Source organism: Paramormyrops kingsleyae, chromosome 10 (assembly GCF_048594095.1).
Source record: "Paramormyrops kingsleyae isolate MSU_618 chromosome 10, PKINGS_0.4, whole genome shotgun sequence".
Classification (NCBI taxonomy): Eukaryota; Metazoa; Chordata; class Actinopteri; order Osteoglossiformes; family Mormyridae; genus Paramormyrops; species Paramormyrops kingsleyae.
Genome location: NC_132806.1, coordinates 25,701,412 through 25,724,982, shown reverse-complemented (window position 1 = coordinate 25,724,982; position 23,571 = coordinate 25,701,412). Strand labels below are relative to the sequence as shown.

General features: G+C 40.0%; 1 protein-coding gene across 3 annotated transcripts in view; it reads right to left on the bottom strand.

Annotated features, from left to right (window-relative positions):
• Window positions 1-23,571, bottom strand: part of frmpd3 (FERM and PDZ domain containing 3) — a 107,741-nt gene that overhangs the window by 68,867 nt on the left and 15,303 nt on the right. The gene's annotated exons all lie outside the window — the stretch shown is intronic.

Here is a 23,571-nt window from a genome sequence, read left to right as displayed (position 1 = left end):
ACTTTTGCAATGCACTCCCAGTCTTCACACTTGAATTCCTCTATATTGTGTTTTTCAAAATAATTATACGAGTTTGTAACAGTTACCGACACTTATCCACCCCCCAGCCTGAGAATTTCCCTCTCCATCCCCACAAATCCCTAAGGTTATGTTTGGATGGCAGGTGTGTTTAAACTGAAATAGTAATTATAAATAGGAGTACAACATTAGACTCTACGTTTTTTTTCCTCTTTCATTTATACTCTTCTGAGAATTGAAACTATTGCATTGAGAGAGAAAATGATAAATCCAGCCCTGAGAATCTAGAGTGAACCATCGGCAGATAGGCGTGTTTTTGTTTTATGAAAGACTGTGCTACCTTCATAGGGAACCAAAGACAGAGCCGACTAGGCCCAGTTGTATTGATTCTGCTTGCTAAAACAGCAGTTCCACAGCAGTGATTTTTATTTGCTCGTAGTTTTATGTTAGACACACAAACATTTCTGTGTGCTTCACTGGACATGGACCGTCGTAATTATCTGGGGCAGGATTTCTGCCTGAAGACATATGAGGATCCGTTAAGCCAACTTTGCAGACAGATTCACATGAAAGGGAATGATGTAAACAGGGGCCGGTAAGAGATAAAGTTCACACCACACAGGTGAGGAAGCACAAAAAATTACAATGGTACTGTAAGCTTAGCCATATACTATGTGACCCATCAAAACTCAGGATCAGGTCTAACACACAACAAAACATGACATTTATCTTTAGACTTGAATATATAGAGGCCATATATTTTAGATATAATAATGTTTTTCACTATTATTTTTTCACCAAAAGTTATTGCAATGCTGTTTTTTTCGACAACAGTAATTTTACTACTTTTCCCCCGTGATTGTTTTTTGCTACTATTTCATGATATGTGTAAAGATGGCTGACCTGGCTGGACATATTGGCAGCTTGGATCAGCATAATTAGCAGACTAAACAGCACTGTCTATTCCATCAATGAAAATCTGTGTCATTAAGTTAGCTTGCTTTTCACACTGATTTGTCTGAAGTTTAACTAATTAATCAACATAATGATGGCACACAGCTGGCAATTTACTGCCCCCCCCCCCCCCACCAATAATAAGGCGCTTGATATCATTTGTTATCATGAGAAAACAACAAGAAAAAAATAGTAGTGATTTTCACTATAGGATCTGAGTCATCCATAGATGCATGTGCCAGTGTTGAAATTCAAATGCAAAAGCAACAAAAAACTAGCTTAAAATGACTAAGTAAAGCTAAATACTAACTAAAAGCAAGTCAAACACAACAGAATGTAGGCTATATGTCCAGCTCCTGTGAGGGGCTTACAGTGTTGCCATTGTTCATACAGACAATCAAAGCCATTTTATGAAAATTTATGCAAATACATGAGATGGGCCTTAACTCTCTATTATTGATAAGGGTGCAGTTTTGGCACATGAATAATTTAATACTTTAATAGTTTTACTTGGTTGACTCCGATTGGCAGCACATACTCAAATCCACGGTTGACTGAGACCCTTTATTGACAATGAAAAACAACTTTTGGCAGAAAAAAAAAAATAATGCATAGCCTTTCTAGGCTTCCGTACCAACCCAAGTCACCTGACTCTTCTTCCCGAGATGGTCACACCCTCTAATTCCTCACAGAACGAATATACGAATGAATATATTTAATATATCCAAACGTATAGATTCTGAAATTTTTTAAGGCAATTGTCAAGCTGATAAAGACTTCTGCCAAATAGCAGTGTAGATGATTTCAGTGCTATAATTAAGCTAACCAGTTAACTAAACTAATCAGGCAATCAGTCACTGAAAGAAATATCTTGTTCGTTATTGTGTGGTTGGAGGCTGGGCCAGCAGAGCAAAAGAGCAAGGAAGTGACAGGAGCATGAGGCTGAGAATAAGTGCTGATGATATCTAAGCGACTGACAATTGATGAAAGACAGTTGTGTGTGCAGTTTCATATTTACATTTAGTCATTTAGCTGTGGTCCAAGTCATATCCAAGTAAGGATCAGGATAAAGGGTCAGTGTCCCTGGAGCAATTGTGATTAAGGACCTTGTTCAAAGATCCAAAATTAAAATCATTCAGTGCCAACTATGGGATTTGAATGAACAATCTTCCGTTTATGGGCATGGAGCCACACATTGCCCTACCATACCCAGTATATCCGGGTTCATATCAAGCAGAGATTCCAAGTGCTGTGTTTATTAATTTTACTGCGGAGGCAAGATACTGTGGGACGTGGCAGCATCATTAGTAAAGGTTAAGTCTTGTCACGCAGTGAGAGCGACATTCACCTTGGAGACATTCTGCTCATATTCACAATAAGTTGAAGACACCACTGAGACGTGCATATAATGGAAGCTGATCCTTGTCACTATGTCATAAAAAAAAATTAAATACAGGTAAGACTCTCAGCAGTGCATTTCATCAGGGAGAAATGTCGAGTGATGGTTGATGGCTTGTTTACCAGTGCTGGGATGGATGATGAATACCACTCCCTGATTAAGTAGTATGGATGTAAACATCTCTATGGCTCCATCTATAGGTTTGCTTTCGCCATAAAAGTGCTTTATAAGGCAAAACACAGTAGCCTCGGCCCGCTGTGTGCTAATTACCCCTCTCTAGTGGCTTCTGAGGCAGCCACTGGAACAAAATATTCTTCTATATGCAGCTACATGATAAAAGAAAATGCTTTTTAAGGCAAGTAGAAGGAATAAACTAATTAGTCAGCAAACAATAAACAGGCTATCATGCAAATATGATAATAAAAATTGATGGCAGTGATGATGCAAGCTACTTTCCAGATGGCATTAGCTGGGAACCAGTGTAAGGGGGCACAGGAGTGAATTTCCAGCAGCATGGCTTGTGGACGAGAATGTGACGGCTCTTAATCTATACTTCTGCTTGTATGTGTGAAGAGGGAGGGTTAGGGGGGTAGAGTATATTATCAAATAAATGACATAAGTCCTCCAGAGTCATCCCCTGCGGTTGGTCATTCATTATAAAATCTCCAAGTTCAAGCTTTATTGATCTGACTCATGAAGAATTCATTTTTTCCTCTTATATTTTATTTTTTTTGGCTCCTTATATGGCCGTCATATTATTCAAGCCTGCAACCACTTTCTGTGCTTATAGTTTAAGGTGGTTTTGAAACTCTGTTTCTTAAAGAAATTAAAACAATGCTGTATGTTAGAACATAAATTTTTAATCAAATGAAATGTTTTTTTTTTTTTTTTTTTTACAACAAAGAAGGCTTATCCTGTCTAATTTTGCCAGTCTGATGGAGCTCCAACATAAATCGAAATGAAATGAGGCGGAATACTTCAAGCATGATTATGTAGCATCCAATGAAATGAAACCGAATGCATTTTACCGTAAAATTTGATTTATTTCTATATATACGTCCCTTTATATTGCTAGTCAAAAGAATTCCAGTTATGAGGGTCCGATTCCCTTTGTTAAGCTAGCTTTCATGCTCCGACTTTCATGACTTATTTTAATTGACAGAGGGAGCTGGCAGGTTCACAGTGGCCCATTGCAGGTGTTTGCTCAAAGACTGAATCGCGTTGAAAGGAGCGAGGGGCCTAAACGAGACGACTGAGGCAGCCCGTTTATCAGGTTTCCAATCGCAGCCCCAATACGCTGGCAGCTCAGGCCGAAACGGGGAGCCACCGTCTATTAGTCTGCCTGGTGGCCTGTGAGATTTGCTGACGAGCAGGGACTCCAAGCACAGAAATCGATGCTGTTTAAATACCTCGACTGCTTGGACTTTCATATTAAGGGGAGGCCGAAGCGCCGTCCATATAAACAACTCCCTGGAGTCCTGGTCCCCTAGTAATTGCAGCGTTGGCTTTTATCAGGGAAGTCAGGAGCTGTGGGGATCAGTCACTGTTTATCTATTGCTGGGTGAGAGTTAAATGTCTTTGTGTGATGCTCCTGTTGGTCTTGGGGATTCTGTTTCACCTAGGCGTACCCCAAGTGCGAGAACGCCCCTGCAGTGTGCTGATAGTCAGCGATGCCCGTGCCAGCATCTCCACGGAGCCCTCAGCATGCACGAGGACACACACCCCCCATGCACGAGGACACGCACCCCCCATGCCCGAGGACACGCACAGCATGGCTCCGTTTGGCTAAAAGCTGCCTTTGGAGTATGGACACCTACGCAGCAGAAGTCACCAAAAGGCACGATGCAAAATATTTAGCTGGTAACACATGACACCCCCCCCCCTCCTGTCATGTATAATGATCAAATGCAGATCTATAGCCAGGGCTGATCAACACATTAGGTGACATAGGCAGCCGCCTAGGGCACCATATTCTGAGGGGACTCCGACATAGCAAACCAATTTCTCTTTGTCTTGAAAGGGAGGATGAATTTGGCTCGCTCATTATGTCCTGCTACCCTTATAATACACAGCTAACACCCCAGGCTTAAAAATAACACATTATTGTATATTTAAAACCACTCCCAAGGACCCAATATGATGGAGATAGATAGTGTATTATCATAAATCAGTTCCCAGACATTTGTTGAACCTCCTCCAGTTAATGACTTCTTTTTAGTCTCTCCAGCTCATTTCATAACAGTCTTCTAAGGGAGCCCCATTTTCAGGTGATTCAATATTACAGCTATTATGTGCCTCCTTCATTTAATTGTCGGTCAACAGAATAATTAAGGGCACACACTTTACTCTAAAGGGCCAAGGAGGGCAGGGTCTGAAAATCACAATGCGTCAAACATAACGGTGTGTTGTGGAATATATTACACTCAGACTTGTCCAGGGTGAATCCAAATTTTCTGGAAATGGTAAACAGGACTGGGTAAAGTGATCTTGCGTTTAGGATTTAGATCTCCTATTGGGGAGACAATCCATTTTAAAAATCAATATCTCTTTAAAAAAAGCAAATACACAACCGAGCATCTACTTTCAAAGTAATATTGAACTCTGCAAAAATCTTAAGAACCCTGATGCTCAGTATGAGCACTTTGAAGATGAATTCCTAACGCTTCTAAAAATTCACTCAGTAATGAAAAACTATTATATCCTTTAGACCATGAAAACCCAAAAGACAGAACTTTCAAGCTAGCAAAGTATAGCCTTAGGTTTTATTTTTGACTACTAAAATGAATGTGATTAATTTAGACATTTTCATAACCAAAGTTGTGAGAGTCTTGGAAGCGCTCTAATGTAGAGAGCTTCTAAAATGTACTCTTAATGTTCTTAAATAAGATTTATTATCAATAAAGGAGACAAACAAAAGCCAAGAAAACACAGCAGCCTAGATGAAAATAGAAAATGCAATATGTTTCATACATTATAAATTCTGTAGAATTTTTTGGCATCATTGTGTTCTTTTCTTTTTTTAATGGGGCCATGCAGGAGAGAGAAAACTGAAAATCATTCCACAGTCTGACAACATTTCCAAGAGTAAAATGACAGGATTTTTCAGGACTTAATTTTTTTAATCTGAGGGTTGTAGATGTGCGGCTGTTGATTTGCAGTCTTCACGATGTGAAATGGCAGGTAAGCAGAGGTGGCTTGGTTGATATGTAAACACAACTGATAACTATCATTCAAATCAATTGTATAGATAGATTCATTGATGCTGAATGAAATGTGACATTTTGATTAAATATCGGCCTATTGAAATTGATTCTTTTCATCTCAGGGGATTTTATCCAAGTGACAGGTCTTTCATATTTCTTCAGCATTGCTGAATTATAAACTGGGAACCAATCAAATAAATGCTTTTATTTTTCAAGTCCTAAAATGTATTATATTAACCAAGACTACTAGACAGATAAGCCTGTAGAAAATCTATTGACTAAACTGATTCTTATAATTGCATTAGATTATAATCATCATGGAAATATTTATGGATAAAAACACAAACTTTGATTTATTTAAATTGTTAAAATCTTTTAATTTAAAAAAATAGCTTTGAAATTTTATTTTCTAATTTAGAAATTTAGGAAATGTTTTAAGCTGGTTTTTTTCCACTTGGCCTGCCATGACAGCAGATATTATCAAACCTTCAGTGCCAGAATTTAATTCTGTTTGAAGTTCATTATCATTATCAACATTAGTGACGCTTTCATTGTACCAGTGTGAGGAAAAACATCAGCCATCATTATAATGCTGCTTCAGTAATAGCAATTGTAATATCGAAAGACTTGACACCTTAATTTCCAGAGTATTCCCAAAACTACCAGGCATTGATGAGACACAATAGAAATTGAAAATAACCAATGCTAGTCAAGTCAGGACAGAACTGGGCTTCGTTTTAAATAGGGAGAAAAAGGCCAGCGCCTTTTTCAAATATTACAGCTAATTAAATATAATCCCAGGGACACCCTATGACAATTCGCTTGAACAGGTTTGGCGTTACATCATCCTAACCTCATCCCATATCTTACTTAGCATTTAGCCGAGTCAGTCACTAGGCAGTAGAATGGAGAGCGGCTGCAGGGTAACAGCCGAATGCCTGAAATTCGTAGATTGTCTGTGATACTGCGTCACACTGGGAAAAAAAAGCGTCAAAAAGCTTGGAAAGTATTTTTCATCGCTTTCCTTTTTTTCTTATTTAAATGCTTAGCTAGCATAATGAGAGCATTTGCTGTACTCTGTATTGATTTTCTCATGTCCCCAAATGACAACCGAATACACTACGCACAAAACCAGATCTGATAAAAAATAACGTTACTGACGCTAAAGGTATGTTATTTTTGACCTCGGAGCAAAAATTAAAAATAAAAACGCGTTCAGTAAAGCGTACTATGGGAGCGAGCCAAGAAGGCCCTCGATCTCGCATGTCCTCCGGGCTGCTGTTCCTGAGTGTCAGCACCTTGCATCACCCACATTCAGGCGAAGAGATAGGCATGAAAATCCAGGAGCATGTAAATCTGGAAGGATTGGCTGCAGGAACCTATTGTATTTGTGGGGACATCTGTGCAACCGACATATGGACACTGAGATAGAACATGCAGGGAGCAGATGGGAGCCGATACACAAAGAAAGACACCTAACAAAAGGCAGAACTCAGGACTGATATTAAACCTAATTTTTACAAGCTTGGCGAGCTACTTTATATGAGTGACACTGTTGTGGAACGCAGTCCTAAGTCCATGTACCTTTTCTTGCGCAGATCTTATCTGGCTAATCTTCACATAGCAGGCCCAGATGCCCAGGCTCAATCGATACTGAGGCTCCAAATGGATTCTCGACATGATCAAAAAAATGGCAAAAAGCCACGATTGCTTTTCCTCCAGAAGCACATATTGGAGAGAGTTTATTTCAATGAGTTACGGTAAAGCATTTAATTCTATACTCCAGTCTTGATACATTTTATTTTGTCTTACAAAATCATACTCATTTGCTTCAACAGCTAAAAGAGGAGCAGTATAAGGCATATTAAAAACACCTGCTGTTCCAAACTTTTTCCATGCCTGGAACAATTTTTGGTTTAGGCCGGTTGATTTTTACTGTTATTTCTTTTGGTGATCAATAAGTCTGATTAGGGCGTCATCAAAGTCCAGCCTGTTACTGAAAAAATAACAAGACCTGGTCTTGCTTGTGATCCAGCTTAGAGTCATTCTTACCCCAGGGGTCGACGCTGGATGCTTTGCTGATGTAACTGGAATAAACTGCAGCCTTCTAGGTCAAAGTAATAATTCTACAAATTATTTCATATTCCAGCAAAAATAATACCAGGAATGCATTCTGGAGTTAAGTATGTTGCCAGCAAACTTGTGTGGTCCTGTTACCATCACTTAATATTTAAGCACATCTCTGAGTGGTTGAATGTTTGTAAATGTTTATAGACCGATACTAATAATTTTGCCTCAATTTAAAAAAATGATCATGCAGTGTCCCCTAGTCAGCAATAAGGCTGCCAATGTCATGGTGGACAAGAACTCAGGCTGTTAACCTGATTGCTGCCAATTCAATTCTCGTAATTTTTTAGCTGCAGGGGTATAATTGTAAGTTGCCTTAGATAAACAACGTAACGTATTCGAACGTGTTTGGAATTCGTTTCCAAAACCAACTAACTGATTAACATCCCATAGCTCAGAAGAACAAGACTTTGAGTGTATTATGTATCAAGCAAAATCACATAGCTTCAAACCTACAGTACTTAACATCGTCATATTCATTGAAATTAGCTCTGTATTTTAAATCATTGTGTTTTAAATGCAGCACAATCAACAATTCATTCATGCTGTTTTCGAATAACTGGGTGACTTAGATGTGAAGAGCGTTAGGGTGGTCTTCGTCAAATGCCTGAAGACAGATGTCTATCTTCACAGCAGCTTGTTTTCAGTATTTATAAGTATGTTTTCAGTTTGAATGAACCCAAGCTGTTCCGTTTTGCTAGGGTTTAAGAAGCAGTATGTGAGATCTTCTCATTACAATACCAGATCTGAAACATTTCTCTATGAAAAATTTCAGTTTTTTGCAACCTATTGTTTCTAAGGAAGAATACTGATAATGGATCACAGGCCTATCTGGTGCTGTCATTCCAGGCTATTTTATTACACACTGGCCTTTCATTTGGAAAATCCTTGTAAAACAGAAAAAATGGTAGCTTCAGCCACTGCAGACAGAGCGATTTAATGGCTGCACATCGATCTTCAGTTCAGGTCTGGAAAGCTGCAATATCTATAGGCTTATGTTCCAACCAAGTGAACCACTGAATTCCAGTCATTTCTATCTAAGCCAGGTTGACACCATCCTGTGTTCAGCTTCCTCATAGTTGTAGCCCTTCAACATCAGAGGTAAGTAGTTCTCTACCGGATCAAAGACAACGCTTTTGTTTCAGTAGACATTGACAATGCTTCCATCACACAACAAGCGCCAAGATTTCAGTCCCTCTAAAAGTTGCCAGCACATGTAGCCATTCTTGATTTATTGTGTAACGGGATACATGTTGGAATTGTGGGAGCATGGAATTTTTTTCCTAATGAATTACATTGCTTTCAGTTTCTTTCATAAATATAAAACATGCCCGTTATATTGGATTTAGAGCAATAGCCATTGTTTTCTGTATAGAACATGGGATGTCTACTTACTTAAAGTGGGTCAAACTAACATTCTTAATAAATGGCAGGGTGTAAGGATAAATGCATATGGTTAATCGTCTTACATGTGTTGCTAATACATATTCTGAAGGCACACTAGGCTTGCAGTTGCATTGGTGCCTTGCAGGATATCTTTATTAATGAAACAATATTAACAAATCAGCGATCATTCTGGCACTTGTCACTTTGTTACACGTCCCTTCATGCTGTGTTTCATTATGTTACATGTCTCATCTGATCCCATTTATAACTGCTGCTGTAATGTCGAAATTTCCCTTCATGGCATCAATAAAGTGCATCTTAGTCTTACTTTGTATTGTTATTCTTATCACAGTCATTTTCTTAAATCTTATTTATTTCCCCCCCAGAAACATCAATTTACTCAAGTATGTTTCTGCACTATGAGAGGAAATCAGATGGTTGTACAAAAACAGAAAGTATGGATTGGGAGTCAAATCCCAACTGATCTTGATGAACATCCAAAAAAATATGAATATTTTAAGGAATATATATATATATATATATACACACACACACATATAAAGGAATCAGAGCAAACTGTCCTAATGACACTGAAACAGAACATTCGTTTTAATTGAGACACTCCTGGTACAGCTTATATATACAAAATTCATAAAAAAAAATATGGTTTAATATTGAGGAAATAGTAAGGAAAAATTAGATGGCAACTTGTTTATTTCCTGTGCAGGATGAAGGCAGAATAACAGAGAATAAGAGGTGAGTTTGAGATCACATCATTGCTTCCATCATGCTAGCACTGATAGCCGGCGGGAAACAACTGCTTTTGTTGAAGAAAACGGCTCGACACGCCCATCAATACACGATAACGCAGCAGCCAATAGAACAACAATACAGTCAAATGATTCTGACAAGGCTAGATTTCAATTGTTTTTCAATAGTCTTTTAATTCCTCTTGTTGATCAGGTCATTTGCAATGTCAGAGATGTTTTCCCACAATACCAATGGCCTATTCTCAAGGATCTTGGCAGCTAATTAACAGGTAATTTATTAATGTGCTCAAAATTACATCGAAGATATTAGATTTATATAGAGAGCGAGGGGTATATTAATTATCAATCCATCGTCTTTTTACTCAGTGGATCAGTCATTCCCCTGCTAGCTTTCGGTGTAAGTCTATTAAAACAGCAAGCCTTTACCCCAGTCAATATTGTAGGGCAAGTGTGTTTGCTTTTAATTTGCACGTACTTTCACCATAATATCTTTAATCTTTTGTCATGTCTTAGTGCTGAATGAATTGCATGATTTGTGAGGATCCAGTCTGTGTGGAGCCTCTACCTTCCTTGCAACCAACAGGCAGCAGAGGTGAAATCGTTCTCTCGTCACCACAGATGCCTTTGGATGCTTTCCATCCTCGCATTACACATCTCAACTCATTCCGTTCTGTTAAGTGTTGGAGTTCCCTTCCTGCTCTGTCAGCCTCTCGCTGGGTGAGCTTTGTGTGGGCAAGTGGCAGTCTTTACCCTGCATGGCCTTGACAAGGTGACACCTCTCAGTGGCCGGTCTTAGTATTCCAAAATATCACTATAGCTTTAACCCCTAGAACCACATGCCAGGTTCTCCAGTCAGAGCCAGGAATGATGACAACAGCATTAAAAAAAAAGATAAAAATGTGTATATAGTGCATCAGTTAATATGCTCTGGTTCAATGGCACTGGCTACTCTAAAGCATATATTTTTTTCCTTGTTACAATATTTTGCTTAGGACCTGACAAGTTGTCAAATTGGACTAGGAAAGGTGTGCCTTTATAAAAGCGTTTATTACAAGGGTGCATTTAAGTCATTTCTCAAAATAATTATTGATCTAAAGTAGGAAGATAAAGTTTGTTTGAATACCACATAGTATTTAATATTTTATAGGAAGTTATAATGTAGAAAAGTAATATCACTACAATAGGTCATTCCTGCCCATGGCAGTAACCATCTATACTGACTCCTCTGTGCAGGAAGAGGATCCTCCTCTGAGGCAACACACAATGCACATTTGCATTTATTTTGCACACTAAAGGTATCACGGTATATGAGACGAAGGACTCAAAGGCAGGCATTTGGCCATCAAAGGGGGTTTTATTGCACAAAAACTGAACAGAACTAAACAGGGGCTGGAAAACAAACAGGAACGGGAGGGGTCAAAGATGGGAGGACTGGTACAGGGAAGGGCACAGGCAACAGGAAGGCAGACATCAACCAGACTGGGGCTGACGAGGCTAACAGATACTTAAATGCTAAGACTAATGAAAGGTAACAAGCAACAGGGTCAGGCGGACATGAGAACCAGGATGTTACAAAAGATATATCTCAGTCGTAAAGTTTTTTTTTTTGTAATCTAGCACAGTAGTTTTTACATATTTCCACAGGTATATTTTTAGTAGGTATGAAGGCCAAAGATAGGAAAACAGAATAGTTTTAAACACTACAGTTTGCATGAGTCAGCCATAGGAACTGGTTTGTCATATAAACGCTGGTGTCGTTTTCCAAGTTTTTCCTGCAGTAAAATTTTACAAAAGGCTGTCACTAGCCTGAAAGCTGCCAGTGAGCCACAGACTTTTCTCAAGAGGTTGCACTACAGAAGTGTTACATTGCTCACTAAAAATACATCATGACCAAAAATCTAATCAGTTTTTCTTGTATATTTTGCCATCTTATAATATTTTGACTTGTATTAATACCATCCCATTCTCATTTCAGAAATCCAGTAACAAAACTGAGTAGTGAAAGCTGCTAGGTAAGTTCTAACATTCATCTTCTTATGTGTATTATTAATAAAGCCATTTACAATCTGTAATACATTTATGGATGCAGCATTAATGATTGATGCAAAGGAACTCCTGCGTGTCTGTAAGGATGAAATGTTACGGCAGGTACTTGGCCACTCCAAATGTCCACGTTCTATTGAAGTTCTTCTACAGAAAACTTCTCTCTTTCTTTCTCTCTGTAATCCTATACATACTACTGTTCTACCGGGCATGTACATTTTCAGCTTATGAATAACTTTTAACATTACATGAAATCCTATAACAGCACATTTTGCCTGATTCTCACCGACCAACAAGCTACCATTTCTGCTCCTGCTGTTCCGTAAAACAAAAATTCCCCACATAAAATAGCGGTGCTGGCACCAGGATTAATCTGACCTTCCGGAACTTCCGGGAGCGGTGGGATGTTTGAAAATAAAAGATGGTGTCCTTGGTGGGTGGCGTTTGGGGAGACACAGTGGCTCATTTGTGGGGCCGCGGACCGTGAATGCTCCCCCCGTGACACCGACCCTGTAAGATCGTGAGAGATGAAAGACTGCAGGACCTTTCCGGCACCTGGGTTAAGAGGGATTATAAGGAACTGGAACAAGAAGTGTGAACATATTTATACCCATGTGCAGGTATCATGGGAACTCACTGAGCTCTTTTCCAGCCCTTCACATATATGCTAATACTCAGGCAATACCTAGGAACATAAATCCCCCTGCCCTTCCACCTCATATTTAAGTCTGTGTACACCTCTTATACATGGACTCTGATCTGTCGTGCCTTCCTGTCAGATTTAAAACGCATTTGCAGCATTAGATGACTGATCTTCATGTCTATACCACTGTGAACTGAAGACCAAGATGATATTATTGAGAGGGCGACGTCAATCTAGACATTCCGTGTGTAACAAGGGAACAAAATGTTCAATGGGAAAATGTGTTATTATGTGATTTTGAAAATACATTTTTGCCTCTATTGAATGTTAAGCCCGTGTCTTGCTAATGTACTGCCGTACCCCGAATGGGGCAGCACTGGATGTGTGTGAAAGACCCACATCTGTCACTCAGACTGAACGCAGTGCCACAGCGCCTTTATAATAATCCAGTGCAATCAAATATTAATCTTATCTACAACTTAATTACGGCATTGCTGAGTGATGTCTAATTTAATAGGAATTATTTTCTCACGAGACTAATGTGCTGTGGTATCAGAATTACTGAGAGGCACCTTAATTAAACTTGAGTAGGTTAAAGGCTGTTTTCCTAAAAAGAAGCTAAGGGCATATAAAGAATAACCTTTAAAAATGGCAGGAGTATCCCTCCTTATTGGACCATGGCAGGCGTAATCTCAGCAGGGAACACTTCATTTGGATTAAAACAGTTTTTTCTATTGTGTATTGTCTGAAAGAATGTTTTATTATACACACACATACACACACACACTTTTGTACATTAATCCGGAACACATTGTAGCTCTACTCTTCAAAAGTAATTGATTTCAAGATCACTATAGTTAATGTTAAGTCTGTTATTGCTAAATGTAGCCAGTGGATTGTGGTAAAACATCTACCGAGAGACATCTGAAAGGTGATGAAGAATGTTTCACTATGGAACATTGTTTATGCTTTACTTCATGAGAGATTAACCACATTGTGCTTTAATGAAACATGAAATTCAGTAGAATTCCACAGCTCTAATGATTTATTGATCACACCATCGATGGCTCTCAGGGAAATGGGTTATGATATGATAACCCACTGGGGATCCGTCATGTGCCATCTGGGGTCGATCAGCACCACACCGGCGGACAGCGACAACAGGAAAGCTTGTTGCTGGTTTGTTCTCTTCCCTAGAGGTTTAGCATCCCAGAGGATGCCCGAGGGGACCATCGCTCCCGATGCCATTCAGCGTCGCTGAAAGGACACACACACCCCTGTTGTTGTGAAAAATCATGTTGCGCCTGAATCGACAACTACAGGCCCTTTAAGGACTTTCTCCGGTAACCTCCATTTCCCATTTAATTTTGCAAACCCGGGTCTCCTTGCCCACAACAGAGTGTACCAGCGAATTTCAATATCCTCTTGAAGAACCTTATGATGGACAAGCTGCAGTCAGTGTTGAATATGGAACAAAAAACAAACTGGCTATTACAAATGGGAAAAGCATTCATATCCAACTTGTTTGTAGAATATAAAGTGAGGAAACTCAAGATGCTGGGGAACTGAAGATGTTGAAAGAAACACCAGCGACCTTTGATATGCTGATGACACCACACTTATAGCAGTAAATGATAAAGATCTTAAGATAATGAAGAACATACCGGAAAGAGGACTGACAATTTTTGACCTTTTGGTTTTTAATAATAAGACCATTATGCATGTGATGAACTGCAAGGAGAAGAAAGTGCATTCTTGAGCACATCAAGCCTGAACTTTCACTTTAAGTCCAGACCAGATTATTTTCTGCATGTTATTTGAGAAAAATCCACTGCATTCTAAAATTTCCTTGAATTCTGGGAGACTTAACCAGCAATAAGTTGGACGGACTCAATCCTCAGAACATTGAACTTGCCATTGGGATACCTGAGAGAATATAGGACATCTTGGAGGAGAGCTATCAGTATGGTAACCTGGAATTGACATCAGTCTGATGGAATCTAAAATTAATAACAATTCCACAATCAGTTACATGTATGTTGGCTAAAATATACACAATTTATTTCTTTTTAATTTTGCTACCTTAAAATTCACTTGGTGTTAGAATGTGCACATTAATTTGATATACTGGCAGGGCCTCATCCATCCATTCATCCATCCATCCATCCATCCATCCAGGTATGCACAAAGAAACACTCATATTGGAATGCCAGGTGATTCCTCTGACTCACAGCCTAATTATTATCGCCCTAGATTTTCAGCACAGACTTTCGTTTCTCCGTTAAATGTTTATGGTCTCCTACTCCCTTTCTCACCCTTTCTCCCACCTTCTCACATTGTCGCTCAGCCATGCTGCTTGTGCAATCAGGGAGACACCGAACGGCTTCCTGTTGACATTTTTGGAACTTTGCTGTGAGCAGAACATTTTATTTTTCAGTAGCAGAGTCAAGATGGGTTGTTTTTTCAGAATTGTATAGAAGATGTGTTTGACTGCTGTCTTTTAAATCTGATTCCCCTATGAAGCTCCTGCATAAAACCCTCCCGCTCCTTGACCTATCCCTGATCTGTATTTATGCCCCAGTGCGAGCTGGGTAATGTATATAAAGTGGCTCCTTTGTTGACCGAGGCTGTCGTAAATCTGACCGGAGAGGTTGGAGTAGGTCAAAAATAGTGTTTTATCTGCTGCATTCTCAGAACGCCCCCCCCCCCCACTCCCCTCACCCAGCTCATTCAGATTCTAGAAGCACTGAATGAAAAATTACTTAGAACTTAACAATATTTTCAGAAAGTTGACCAATAATGTGGAAATATAGTGAGAGTGCTTATTCAAAAACAAAATCCAATTCCATTTGCCTCAAACGTTAAAAAGCACAAGACATCAATATTAGACAGAAATAAAAAAAATAATAATTTAGGTGTTTTGTCAATATTAATAATTGGAAGAGTATAACGCAGTCAGTTATTCTTGATGGTGTGTAGGGAGTTCTATTACGAAATATCACCAAAACATCATGAAACATTTTCACGAGTGCGACATGCATTATTAGCCTGATAGACGCAGTGAAGTCACTTTGTGCGGAAATAAAAGCATAAGAATGTAAATGTTGCATCTGTGACAGTGACTTCAGCAGTGTGGCATATAAAACTTAAGCCCATAGCTTGCCGACTATTGGGAAGACAGATGAGAGAAGCAGCGCAAGAGGTCGTCTCTCCATTCCTACTTTGTTGCATCGGCTCAATTTGCAAGCTAAGGGATGATCTCAGCATTTAGGCGGCACGGGGGGGGGGAATCGCTTCCCCATGCTGTGCCTCCACTGGCTGCACAGCAGAAGGCAAAGAGTGACATCTTTCAGTTCCGCGGGGAGCAGGTCCCCTGGGCCTCGAGTACAGGCTGTTCCTCAATAAACCTGCCCCTCATTAAAATACCCCTACATGCCTCTGTCTCTCAGGCACGAGCCCCAGCGGAGTCTACATTTAATTCCTGCCAGTGGCATCGGTTCTTAGGTCTCAGAAGAAGACACGGGGGTTGATTTTGCTTTCTGCTTCTAGTGTGGAGAGCAATTGGTCTGGACAGCAGCCCAGAGACCAAACATCTGAAAAAGTCAAGGGCAGGTTGGCTATTGTATTGTTTTGGACGTGCAAGAGTGCAGGAATGCTCCCCAGGAAATATTTAGTGAAAATGTTAATGTAATTTATTTCATTCACTTGTATTGTGACTAATTCATTGGATTATCTGGTAATCTGTCTATAATGTTACCGCTGACATTTTTGGCTAGAACTGGACTCTGTGTGTGCGACACTAAATTTTTACTAAAGATATGTTTTCAAAGCCATTTTGAAAATGTACACATGCATACATATGATTTAAAGGCAAACCTCAAGTAAGTAAGTGGAAGAAACTGTAGCATGATGACTGGATATGTGGTATAGTGACCTGGATTTGATAAGCAAACCATATCATGACTCTCTGTTCAATTGCATTTTCTGGCTCGGTTAACACTGACCCTCAGGATGAAAGACCTTCAAATGAAGGAGGACATAACACACACAACAGGGTAATGTGTCCATGGGAACAGGTCAATGGGAATTTCCTTCAGTTTCTCGTGAAACACACCTGTGTTCCTTGTGTCCAGAAATGAGCTGAGTGTATTGAGCTTATCCCTGATGCTGACAGAGGCACTGGTGGCATTTTACACTTGCCTGGATTTATTGTGCTTGTCGTGTCGGTCTGTCACATCTGGGGACTGTCCCTCCAGGCTACTTCTCGTTCAAAGACCTACCATGACATTGGTTTTATTTCCAATGGCTCCAGTTTCTTCTCAGAAAAAAATCAATGTGGACTTTATGTTAGCATTTCTTGATCTTTGCCAGCAAAGGTCTTTCCTTTCTCTTTGTGTTTTAGACCAGTGTACCTACACATTGAAAAATCATTCCTAGATAAATCTTGGGGCATACAGCCCAAAGTAGTTGTCTGAACTTCAATAGATGTGTCAACATATAAAAGGACCCCTGTAGAACAGCCCCTTATTACAGTAGGTGTCTGTTGATACTTCTGGCTTCTTTGCTGGGGTTGATCAGCAAGATGTCAAAGATTAAATGAGTTCTTGCAGTTGGCCTGGCACAGCAACTTGACTCCTCTGGCCACCACTAAAACAGGATAAGTTACTCTGCTCACCTTCAATGAATGTGATGCTTAAAAATGTAACGGAATATGTCATCAAATAGATGCAGTAAGAGTGTTTGTAGTTATGTATTATAAGTACTAAGCCAGAGGTACGTAGGCAACCCAGATCCTGGAGTAACTCATCAGGTAGGATAGAAAACCTACTGGATACCGGCACTCCAGGATCAGGGCTGCCTACCCCTGTAGTAAGCTAATAGACTGATAACTCACATACAGCATGTAGCTAACTATAAGGTTAGGTGATTTGACAAATGTCATGACAGCAAGGCTGATCCTGCATAAACAGCCAAGTCTCTCCATAATCTTCTTAGGAATTGTTTATGTCTGGGATGCAACAATTTGAACGTGCCCTCCGCTAAGCAATGGAAGTTTAGTGCAGCTGTTAGCAGACATTTTGGAGGAGATGTAAGGGTAAGCACAAGTTCAACAGGATAAGAAGGCACAACTTCCCATGTTAGATGTGCAGGTCTGTCTGAAGGACTCCCAGAATTACTTTCAGTTTGAGGAAATGACCTACAAACTGCCCAGTAGATTGTTGGTCTTCTTAAGTGCCAGAGGCACTTTAGTCAAGGAGCAGGTAACTGCAGTCTTTCCTCCTCTCTCCTTTCCTGTGCCATTCTTAATGCTTCAGGATGTAAAAACAGAATCTGAGTACCTGGGACTAGACTCAGCTGACACATCCGCTCTGCCCGTGAGCCATTTAACATTATTACTGAAGCATCACTGTCCACAGTTTAAACTCCTTCACTCATGACCATGTCCTGAGGGGTGCTTAAGGATTATTAAATTTGCAGAACATCATGTCCTCATAGACGACCATCTTCCCTTTGTCACCCATGACAGGTGTTCGGTCAGAATTTTTCATGTTTATTTCTCTCAAAAAATTTGATAAATTGACTTGCTATATAATAATAATTGATACTTTATTGATCCCTGTGGGAAAATTGCCTTTATGCTTCCCTCAACTTGCTCTTTGTAGGGTAAGTTGTCTGCAAAGGGCGGCCACCTATAGCGGCATCCATGGAGCTAGAGTTAAGGGCCTTGCTCAAGGACCTACAGAAGTGGGGTTTAAACCAGCAACCTTGAGATTATAAGCATACAGGCTTAGCCCACTGAGCCACACGCTGCCCCAATATAGTTTGATATATTGTATCAAAAAGTAGCATTTCAGCCTTATTTAAGGATATCGACACCTGCCGCTGTCCTTGCAGTCGCCTTCCTCCCACAACATCAGTTTCTCTACTGATAAATTTTATTAAGTTACCTTTTTTAATCGTCATGCTTATAAATTGATCCTTTTCCAGGTTATTTACTGACTACAGGACAGCGTTAATCTGCATTGGCAAAATGAATTAAAGGTTTTAAAAGGCCAAATTATGATATACTATGCACTCAGCTTCTTGGAGGGAAATGTATTCACAAAACATGCCTGCTGGTTTTTGGCAAACCGTTTGGAAGCTTGTCTCTTGGAGCTGCAATCACTAAATTAATTCGTTATAACACTCATTCCAGCCAGCATGCAAAGGCTTGGAAGAGGTGCACTGCAGCACCACAGCATTGCTAAGCAGCTGTAAAATCCTGACGACTGTAGGGCTTCTGCTTGGGATCTACTACAAAATCAATTAACACCTGTGATATTACTTTCCGTGTACTGTGGGCCAAGTGAAAAGATCATTAAAGATGGAACTGAACTTGTTTACATCTGTCCAGGAATGATTGTAAAAAGAAAAAGTTACTCTTTTCTGTTGTAATCCCTAGACTTTCTATTGTAACTGTTGGAGATACCAGCAGGTACAATTGACCCCTCCATTGAAAAGTGTTAGATTTTCATTCACATACTTTACTCTGTTTTTAGGATGCCCTATATCAGGGTTCTTCAAATCTGGACCTCGATTCCAAATCCAGGCCTTGTTTTCAGTTCTCCCAGGTAGTTAGTTTAATAATTACTGATTCTGATTGGTCAGAGGCTTCACACCTGGCTCACAGGTGAAGGAAGGCTGGAAAACCAGCAATGCTCGGACCTCGAGGACCGTGATTTGAATAATAGGGCCCTATATGATGCTAGCCTGCTACTGCAAAGTGTTCGCACTGTCAAATTCAGCAGTTACTCACCAGGTAGTTAAAAGATTGACGCCTACATAAACGCGAGATTAACTGAGAGAGGCGTACTGTTTTTTTATAGCACCCATCCAAGAGAATGTTAATGAAACAGATTTATGAGGTACAGATGTAATCTCAATTCATTATTAAAATGACAATTATGAAGTTGTTGGTTTGTTCGGAACTGAGCAATGGCTAAAATATTTGATAAGTGTGAACACTGGTGCTGTAAAAAAGACATTGTTTTCCATGAAAATGGGGTCCTTCAGATTGTAGCAAACGTGTCACATTGATATAACTATCCGCACATACATCATCTTCGTATGAGTCTTCGTTTGATGCCCACATCATGTGGACAGCCATAAAAAACAGGATCTGCAGCAATTTAAAGTAAGACTTAATTGCCTTTTAGAGCAATTAGATCCCAAGGCTTCTGTCATTGACCTGTAAGAGGATTTGCGGTTTCCTTTAATAGGTTGTGGAAGAGTCTTATTACCTCTCTATGCAAAAAAAAAAGATATAGCGTGCGATGTCGGATTAAGTAAGGGACACACAGCAAAGAAGGCTGCAAACCGTCTTTACAGCTTGTAGTAAATTAATCATTATTCCTGTGATTTCACCAGCTACAGACAACCTTGGAAGGTCCTTCTGTTATTTCCCCAAGCAGTGGGAACAGGAGGGTGTTGTTAACTGTTTCATACCCCATAGTGTGCTGCGGATACAGGGGTCCTCAGGGCCATGCAGGTAACCAAGACTAAAGGCCTGATTTTTTTTTCCTATGCAATTTCACCTCCATCTTATTTGGAAGAAGACATACAACATGGCTGTGAAGATGTCGAGATGAAAAATGAAAGGAAATGCAAAAAGGAAAATGAAAATCAACTCTATTGAGTTGTTACTGCATGCCAAAATAGTTTAGCGATCTGATCGTAGCCTAGCCCCAGTTTCTAATCTCTTCTCCTTAGTTAGCATTAGCCTGTCAAGCACTTAACACAGCAGAAACTTCTCTCTCTCCTTTTGGTTGGCGGTTTAGCTAACAGGGCAATGGAGTTTCTGTCTACGTTTATCCTTCGGAATTTTGTTTATGAGTGTCTTTGAGACGCAGAAGCGTCTCAGGTATGGTGACTGTTTAGTCACCATACCTGAGACGCTTCTGCCATGGCGGCTTGTCAGCATATTTGTCAGCAGGACACGCACCATGAAATTTAATTTGCAAAGCCAGTGTTTGAACAGTTCCCAGAGGAACGCCGATAATTAGCCAAGCTGTATTCCTTGATTCCATATTTATGCCACACCTGAGCCTGGGGCTTTTGAAAAAAAGATACCAACACGTTCCTTTAATTAATTTGTTTTGAAGGTTATTTGTGAATGGGGAAGGGGAGTATTGTGGATCAATGGGTTGCACAGCAGCCTTACACATCCAGGGCTTCGAATCCTACCCCTACCTCTGTGTATGAGTTTGCATGTTCTCCCAGTGTTTACACTGGTTTCCTCCCAGTCATGTGGTCAGATGACAGGCTCACCATAGAGATGAAGATCTTGGAACAGCAATGGCTATGATGGACTGGTTCTGGGAGAAGACCACGTGAACCATACTTCGACAATGTCTCCCATCTTCATTGGATTTCAACAAATAAGGCTCAGAAAATATTCACAGTCTATGTGTCCTCATGCAGGCCTTTAGCTTGTTTTGCCCTGGGTTTTAATTAGTTTTCAGTTTTGGATCAAAAACGCATATTTACAGCAGCACCCGTGCTTGGGGTGACGTCCCCGCTCCATACACAGGCACACTGCCAAGCTTATGGCTTTCTTTGCACACCACCGGTCATGCCAGTCCATGCAGGAGGAGCAGCACTTTGCATGCTGGTTGGCAAGGGCCTGAAAAGCTCATGGGTCAACCAAACACCTTCATACAGTACAGTAGCCAGTCTTTGCGACTTAAATCTGCCCCCCCCCCCCCCCCCCACTCCCCAACGTTACCATGTTGTCTACAACTGCAGGAGATTCACGCCACTGTGATCACAGCTCGTGGAAGTGAGATACACAGTGCCGAATGAATCTTCGCCCTGCCGGTCAGCACAGTCCTTTGGCTGTACTTTAGGGCACTGATCCTAGCAGAATGTGACGAGGCTAGCTAGTGCAGCCTAGATGTCCATGACTCAGAAGGGTGGGGGGAGGGGTAATAAGGAATAAAAGAAACGCATAAATGTTTACTGACAAGAATGGGAAGCTTGGCTGGTACTAAGAATTGAACCAATAGTTATTGCATGAGGGCAAATATGAATAATAATAATAATAACAACAATGATGATGATGAAACCAGAAATTGTATGGAAGTGTTATTTGAATTAACACTTTGAACATAGTCCCAAAACTAATAATTATTTCAACCATAAAATGCTACCATGCACCTTAATACTGCCCTGCTATTTGTATTTTTCATCTTTTAAAGTGTAGGTGTCTCCAGTATAGATTCAACACAAACATGTCTACAGTCGTGCATTCAGAGCTATGTCTCAACCAAGATGCGAACCTGAGCACCAAATGTGACTGTCTACCACCTTGTACAGCAGAGGGTTCGTATGCTGGTCCTTTAAGGGCTCCAGGAGCTCCGTGGTCATGCTGACTGTTCTTAAAACTTCTTCATTAGATAAGCTGTTCAGAAATTCCATAAAAAAATGGCTCAACTATTCAAGGAAAAAAAACAATTTGGCCCTGAAGGAAAACAAAAGGAATTGAGGTACATTGTGTCCTAACATGAAATATATTTTCAAACAGTATTTATTAAAATAAATCTATCGCCCTCAAGCTGTACAAATTAGCCCAAAAATAATTAATATTTAGCAATCTGGATGGTTAATGCTTCAAGGATCTGGAATAATCAAGTCACCATTTAGTTAAAATCAATTACTTTTACATTTATGTCATAACAAATAGACCTAAAAATCAGTATGAACCATCAAAATGCACCACGCTTACTGAACCAGCTCCTAACCCAGTAGAACTGTGTCCTGTGGACCAAAATGAAGAAAATCTGAATTTATTTTAATCAAGGTGAACACATAGGAAGGTGAGCAATTGAAGGATTCCCTATCACGTCCTGCTGAATGTTGTGTTGAATCTGTTCCATCTTCTGTTCCACACTTGGGCAAAGCCTTAATGTCAGCCTGTGGGCGTCCATATGCTTTAACCTGTAGATTCGTGATGTATGTTAATGAGCAAAATTGTGATGCTAACGCCTTCCCGCTGTCCTGAACCACACATTATTGGTTGTGCTACAAATGAGAATCACCAGCATCGGACTCTCCATCCATCCTTTCATTTTCCTTAATTGCTCATCGTGGAACAGGGTTACCATTCTAGGGCGATACCCACTAGACACTGAAAAGCCATTTTTTTTTAGTGGCTTAAGACTCTCCCAAGATCAACTAGATCAGGAATAACTGCAGATTGAAATTGACAGCGAGCATAGAATGTACGTGTCATAGCCTGGTTTGGTGGTGGAGGAAAAAAAAAAAATCACTGGAAAAGTCATTGTTAATGCATAATTCAGATAACCTGTGGCTGTGCATGTACTGAACACATACCGGAGGCAGCATGAGGTATCAAAGTATCAAAGTGCCGATTCATTTCCCCTTTTAAATCACAGCAAGAATGAAAGAATGAAAGCAAAACGAGAAGAGAAGTTGGTGTTATTTATCTATGCAAAAAACATTTTGTACACTATTCTTTTGGACTACATGCAGCCATAAACCTTTCAATTTTCTCTCATCAATTAGAAGCCATAAAATTTCCACATGCAATCAATGTTCCTGTTTTTTTTTTTTTTAAATCTCAATTGCAGAGGCATCCATCAATGGACTGACTCCAATGGCTGCTAATGTAATTAGGGAGTGGGTGTTTGGAAGGGGACCCTGGGGCACTCGTAGCCAGCGAGGTGAACAGTGAGGACAGTTTGCATAACCACATGGGATGCTGTTAAGTAGAGGAGCCTCAGGTCTCTCCCTCAAACTAGGAACAATGAGTTCCTTGCATGGAGCACTGTGCAGGAACCCTGCTGTAGTATGATTGTCAGAACAGAGAACCAGCATGAACTATAGTTATCAGTATCGATACTGACTATCAAATTCGGTCAAATGTGGGGTAAAAAAATCCTGCTTGAGCCAAATATAGTGCATTTTGTCAGTCCTTATCATCATCCACATGATGTTGCATCTACATCTACATGAAAATTTTCTTTTTTT